Source organism: Pinus tabuliformis, chromosome 1_2 (genome assembly GCF_031772625.1).
Source record: "Pinus tabuliformis cultivar Carrire ecotype Pingquan chromosome 1_2, CPIR1, whole genome shotgun sequence".
In the NCBI taxonomy this organism is placed as follows: Eukaryota; Viridiplantae; Streptophyta; class Pinopsida; order Pinales; family Pinaceae; genus Pinus; species Pinus tabuliformis.
This window is the reverse complement of record NC_142298.1, coordinates 977,430,684-977,437,277: the sequence shown is the minus strand read 5'-3', so window position 1 is coordinate 977,437,277 and position 6,594 is coordinate 977,430,684.

The following is a 6,594-nucleotide window of genomic DNA, read 5'->3' as shown; positions in this document are numbered from 1 at the left end:
ATCAATCCTAGCCTCACAGGAGAACACATCAATCCTGCTACAATCGCCATGGAGAACACATCAATCTAGGTCTCACAGGAGAACTAGTCATCCTAGTACACAGGAGAGCGAATCATCTTGTTCCACAAGAGAGTGAATCATCTTGTCTCACAAGAGAGCAAATCATCTTGTCCCAGTGCGCACCTCCAGGGGCGGGTGAGTCACCCTGTGGTCGTACGTTGCTCCAGTAAGAATGACAAGCCCCCAAAGCTCCCAAAGCTCAATGTATGCAATATGCAAGACCCTTGTACAAGGGTCTCTTGACGACTCCAAGTCATTCAGGAAAATCATAGATTTGATCTTTCCCCCGGGGCTTTAGTGACCTGTACATCATCTCAATGCGATGGAGCCTCCTTGCTCATCAATTTACCATATACTAGATAAAGTAGTATTTGATGTCTATCTGCTGGAGCAATCGTCGAATACAGGATTCCTCAATAATCGAATCACACCTCTAGTTGTTACAGAGAATCTCAGTGGTATTCATTATGTGTACAAACAGCTCACTGAAGAGCTTCCCCAACCAAGCAGCTTCATACGAGATCATACTCGTAGATATGTATCCGATCTCGGCGGTGCTTATAACAGCCGACTTTTGCTTCCTGCTTAGAAGCAGAATCCAAAGAGGAACAACACTAAGAAGTGCTCCAGTGATCCTCCACATTGCCTGCCCAATCAGCATTTGAGTAATCATGCAATTTCATATTTCCGGCAGTGTATCTCAATCCATGAGAGATTGTGCCCTTAAGACATCTCAGAAGATTCTTGGCACCAATCCAGTGAGGCTCAACCAAATATGAGCTCCCCGTGCTAACTGCAAAACATATGTTTGGAATCCAACTCCCTCTTACTTTTGCAAATGAGAGGGTCTACAACTATCAAAAATAGTTCATCCGCATAAGGTGCCGGTATGAGAGGCCTATCATCCACAACCTTCGGATAATGGTTTGGATCGGTTTCACTCCTCAGTTAATCTCAGCTTCATCAAATAGCTATCGTTCCTCTCATACGACGCCCGGGGTGTTTTTCTTCAAGCCATAGAGGGCTTTCTTCCACCTGTATACATGAGATTCCCATTTATGAATCTCAAGCTCCATAGGTTGTTTCAAACTTGTGGACTAACTACATGAGGGGAATGGTCCCCTTTTAAGATTTTTCTTTCTGTACATCTCAGACATGTACTTTCATGCTCTTTTTGAATTCAAGCTTCCCTGTCACCATCTAACCCACAGACCTCCGGTGTTATGTGTCAATGGACATGGTCCCTAGTGGACTTCCTATAACTTAATACAACCCTGAACTCAAAAGCATCTTTGAAAATTCTATTTTCAAACACGTACCTTTCCATCGATGAATGCCACCTTAAAACCTTCAACTTCCATTCCTGGGGTTCCTTGATTCCATGAAGGGTCGGTCGTGTCCTTGATGACCTGCATCTCTTCCATTCGAACACTCCTTCACATAAGGGCCAAACTTATAACCAAGACATCTGCCTTTCCTTCCACCCTTAGATCTGAACTTCCCAATGAAGTGATCTTTAGGTAGGCCAACAGAAGTTCTACTACGCCATTTTGATAATATGCTATGCTTTGACTTCACCCTATGTGAATTATGAGGAACCCATTGATCCTTCCATCTTGTCCCAACTATCTTAGGTAATTGCTCTTTCACTCTTGCTTGGGCATTGTCTTCACCTCAACTCTGATACCATGTTAATTTTAGGTATGTTCTATGCTAAAGCAATTTATTTAAATTTTCACAGTTAGCAATCACATCAGTATTAAGATAAACTACAGATAGAACATAATATAAATCGTAGAAGACATGCCAAGACGAGAGGACACAAGATGTGGTGCTAGCCAGGGACAAACCCCACAATGTGTGGGGAAACCCTTTGATCAAATCTTCTTTTATCTTCAAAGTTCAGCAGAGAAAGAGAGAGAGAGTACATTTACAACAGAAGTCAACATTTTGACTTGTCTAGATCTAAGCATAGATTATCTCCTATAACGATGAGATCAGTTGAAGACATTTTGCTTCAATTGATACCTATCATCATGTTGCATCTGGTCCTCTAGTTGCACCACTGCATACTGTACCATGCTGCACTAAACATGATAATCATCACGCTGCCCATGTCCATGATATAATCATGCTACCCATACTAATATGCATCATCATCATGTTGTTGTCCTTACAGATGTGTATCTAGAGAGTAGGCCTAGACAAGGAGTGTCCCTTCAAGACTCTTGTCTTCACAAGTATACCTGAGACAGCGTATCTCCATGACTGTGCATAAGGTGTCTACATGACAGTGTATAGATGTATCCATGACCTACATATAAATGTTGCCATGGCCTGCATATAAATGATTCCATGTCCTGTATATAATTTCCATGGCCTATATATAAATTCCATGGCTGTGTATATGTATCTCAATGCCCTGCGTATAAGTCTTCTCCTTTACAGTGATAATGGCATCATGTGGCTATAGTTTAGGGTTATGTAATGATGTCATATTCACACTGAGATTGGCAGTTACAGGTCTCTCATGACTGCAGCTTCCTTCTATGACTACGTTGATATGTCTCCCATGACAGCGTGAAGATGCCACTATCTTCATTTGCCTGCGGATCTTTATGTCCTGCGTATGTGTCTCCATTGCATGCGGAGACTGCACTTATTCCTTCCTTACTGTGGCATGATGGTATATATATTCCTGTGGTTAGGCTCCACTACAGTATATAAGCTAGGGTTGCGTATATGTACATCGTGAGCATTGACTGTGGACAACGTATTAAATTTTTTATGACCAGCGTATAACACGTATCCTTTGCATGAACAGGACTATGTGTATCCTTTGCATGAACAGGACTGTAGCTTCACGCCTTAACTGCGGCTTCACCTCCTCGTGATTGCGGTTATGACTGCGGATCATCCATATGACTTAGGGCATCACATTGACTATCTCTGCCCTGCGTATAGTTCAAGAACAGCGTATTAAGTGTACAGCGTAAATGTCACCATGAACATCATATAAGTATATGAGTTCATTGCTGTGCGTAGTTGCTCCATTGCCAACGTTCATTGTTGTACGTAGTTGCTCCATATCTGTGTGAGAGCTAGGGCATCATGAAAGCTGTGCATATATATCTCTATTGACTACGTATATATACATATCCTCATTGTTTGCATATGTGTCTCTATTAATAGTGTAATAGTCTCCAGCATGAACAACGTGCAGTTCCTCATCATGAACAGCATAATAATGTCTTCCTTGATCTGCGGCTAAGTGTCTCTATTTCCAGCATTGAATTAGGGCAATATCTTAGGGCATCCTTCATTAGTGTCTCTCCTTCTCCAAAAACCCAAGACGTGGAGAGGAGATCACATGAAGAATCTATGTCCCTAATGACTCCAAATCCTCTCTTATTTATACTAAAAATGTAGAGGTTGAATAGACATGTCGGTTGGGCTTCTGAGCCTACATAAGAGCTGGTCGGCTTGATAATAATTACATAATCAAAATAATTCATATCTCCATAAATACTTATCGGAATCAGATGATCTTTAGATCAATCCTACACCTCTCGATGAGAGGGATCCAATAAAAATATCAGCTGCCCTTGGAGAAGGAGATACACTATGGATTACGCTAGCCTAATATGATGATGTCGTAATGGATAACGCAAGCAATGGATATGACATGTGAAGGGTAGCCGCAGTGGACTCAACGTTGTAATAAAGGACCTTACCACTATGCACAGTCATGCAAACTTAACGCAGTCATGGCAGCAACAATGCTGGCAAATGAATACACGTTGAGCATAGAGATTAATACGTAGGCATGGTTCATGGGGACAGTCATAGTCTATGATGACACTCAGCCCTAGTCGCAGGTCAAGCCCTCATCACAACACAAGGAGAAATATATGCAGCACATAAGTATGGAACGCAGTCAAGGCAACAAGGTAAATATACACATGGAACGCAATCATTGGAATGCATACATGTAAACGCAACGCAGTCATAATGATATATTGAATTCGCTGGACAGTCATGATACCCTGGGAAGTCTTGGTGATATACCCCACAGGTCATATGATATAGAATGCAGTCATATGATATACCACGCAGATATATAAACGCAGGCCCTAGATCTGGCAGCATGGTCACACACAATATATACGCAAGGGTGATATAAGTTATACATTGTGTATGTATATGGATAGTGATATGCTATATATGAAGACTCATATATGCTGACCTATGCTCATATACGCAAGAAAATCTGCAGTACAACATATATACATGGCAAGATATATGCAGTTTATGGCAATAAATATATATGCAGGCAGAAGGACGTATTATCATAAGGATGCCGCTATGATATAATGTACATGGGCAGCACAATGATACATGGAGCATGGGCAGCAGCATGATGTATGAGATCATGTGCATGGGTAGCAAAATGATACATGGACCATGGACAGCACCATGATGAGTGTAATCATAAGCATGGGCGGCTTGATGATGAATGAGACCATGGAAGATGCAACATGATGAGCAACATGAAGATGAGAACAGCTCAGTCATCTAGGTCCAGCATTGTGATAGGGCAACATGGTGCTACATGGTAAGGCGCGGCAAATGGACAAGATGCAACACTACGATAGGTGAAGCCGTCACCTTGGAGAATCAGTTGAAGCAAAATGTCTTCAATTGATCTCATCGTTATATGAAATAATCTATGCTAGATCTAGATAAGTCAAAGTGTTGACTTCTGTTATAAATGTACTATCTCTCTCTCTCTTTCTCTGTTGAACTTTGAAGAACATAAAAGAAGAATTGATCAAGGGTTTCCCTGCACATTGTGGGGTTTGTCCCTAGCTAGCACCACATCTTGTGTCCTCTTGTCTTGGCTTGTCTTCTGCGATTTATATTTATGTTCTATCTGCAGTTTACTTTATGTTGATGTGATTGCTAATATGGAAAAGAAATTAAATAAATTTCTCTAGCATAGAACATACCTAAAATTAACAAGCTTCTCCACATAACTTCTTGAAGTTCATTTCCATCAGTGTGTGTAGGGACTTGCATTTTGTCATTCCAAATATTTCCAATAGCTTCACAACATATTTTCCTTGTGAAAGGAAGATCTCACTAGGCCTTTGCCACACCTCAGGGTTAAAAAGTAGTGCATGAGTCCAAGGTCCTTCAGCTCAAATTTAGAGGCTAGCTCCCTCTTACACTCGATCATCAGAGGCTCACTACCTATAAAGAATATATCGTCAAAATATAAAACCAAAATCAACGGCATACCTTGGACTACCTTGAAGTAGAGGTTGGGATTGACATTGCTTCTTGTGAATCCCAGCTTCATCACATAATTGTCTATGTAGGTGTACCATGCTCTTGGGGCTTGCTTCAAACCATTCAATGCCTTCTTCAATCTACAAACATATGTCTTTCAATACTCTACTTCAAATACCTGTGGTTTTTCAACATACACTTCTTATTGTAGCATGCCATGGTGGAATGCAATCTTTACGTCCATTTGATGAAGGGTCCATCCTTGACTTGCGGTAAGGGAAACTATCGAACGAATGGTTGTATATCGATCCACAAGTGAAAATATATTGTTGTAGTCTTATCCCTCTTTCTGTGAGAATCCTCAAGCCACGAACCCTGCCTTGTACTTTTCAATGCTACCATCAACTCCATGCTTGATCTTGAATAGCCACTTAAAAGTTTCCAAGGATTTCCCCTTTTGTATTGGCACAATATCCTATACGTCATTCTTCATAATTGATTCATATTATTTGGCCATATCATCTTTCCAAACTTGTTCTTTTATGGATTCATTGAATCTGGAAGGTTCAGCTTGAATCATAATACTCATGGTTGCAACATATCCCTAGTACTTGTATGGCTACTTCCTTTCTCTAAATGATGTTCAGACGGGAACATGTTTCTTAGCATCATGTAGAGTGTCACGAAGCCAAAGTGGTCTCTTCCTAGTAGGAGGATCACTTGGAAGATGATTTAAGGGATCCATAGGCTCCATGGGATCATCAACAATATTAGTCTTGGACTCAGACATAGAAGGACCATCCAAAATATCTATATCATCATTCTTGTCAAGAGGAGGAGGTGGAGGGAGGTCCCTTGCTTTTCCAAGGGTGGCATCTTCATCAAATGTAACATCCTTGCTAATTTAAAACTTCCTTGGACCAGGAATATATATTCTAAATGATTTATAAATTTCAAAATATCCAACAAACGTACATTTTCTTCCTATAGCTTCCAGTTTGTTCCTTTTGTCCTTTGGCACATGGAAATATAGGGAACATCCAAATATGTGGAGATGACAAATATCAGGCTTGACACCTGTAAATACTTTTTTGAGGTTCTTGTTTTCCAAATCTTGATAAGGGACTCTATTTTTAACATATATGGCAGCATGTGAAGCTTCGGCCCAAAGGAACTTAGGCAACTTTTGATCATGGAGCATTTCTCAAGTAGCTTCTACAATAGACCTGCTCTTCCTTTCAG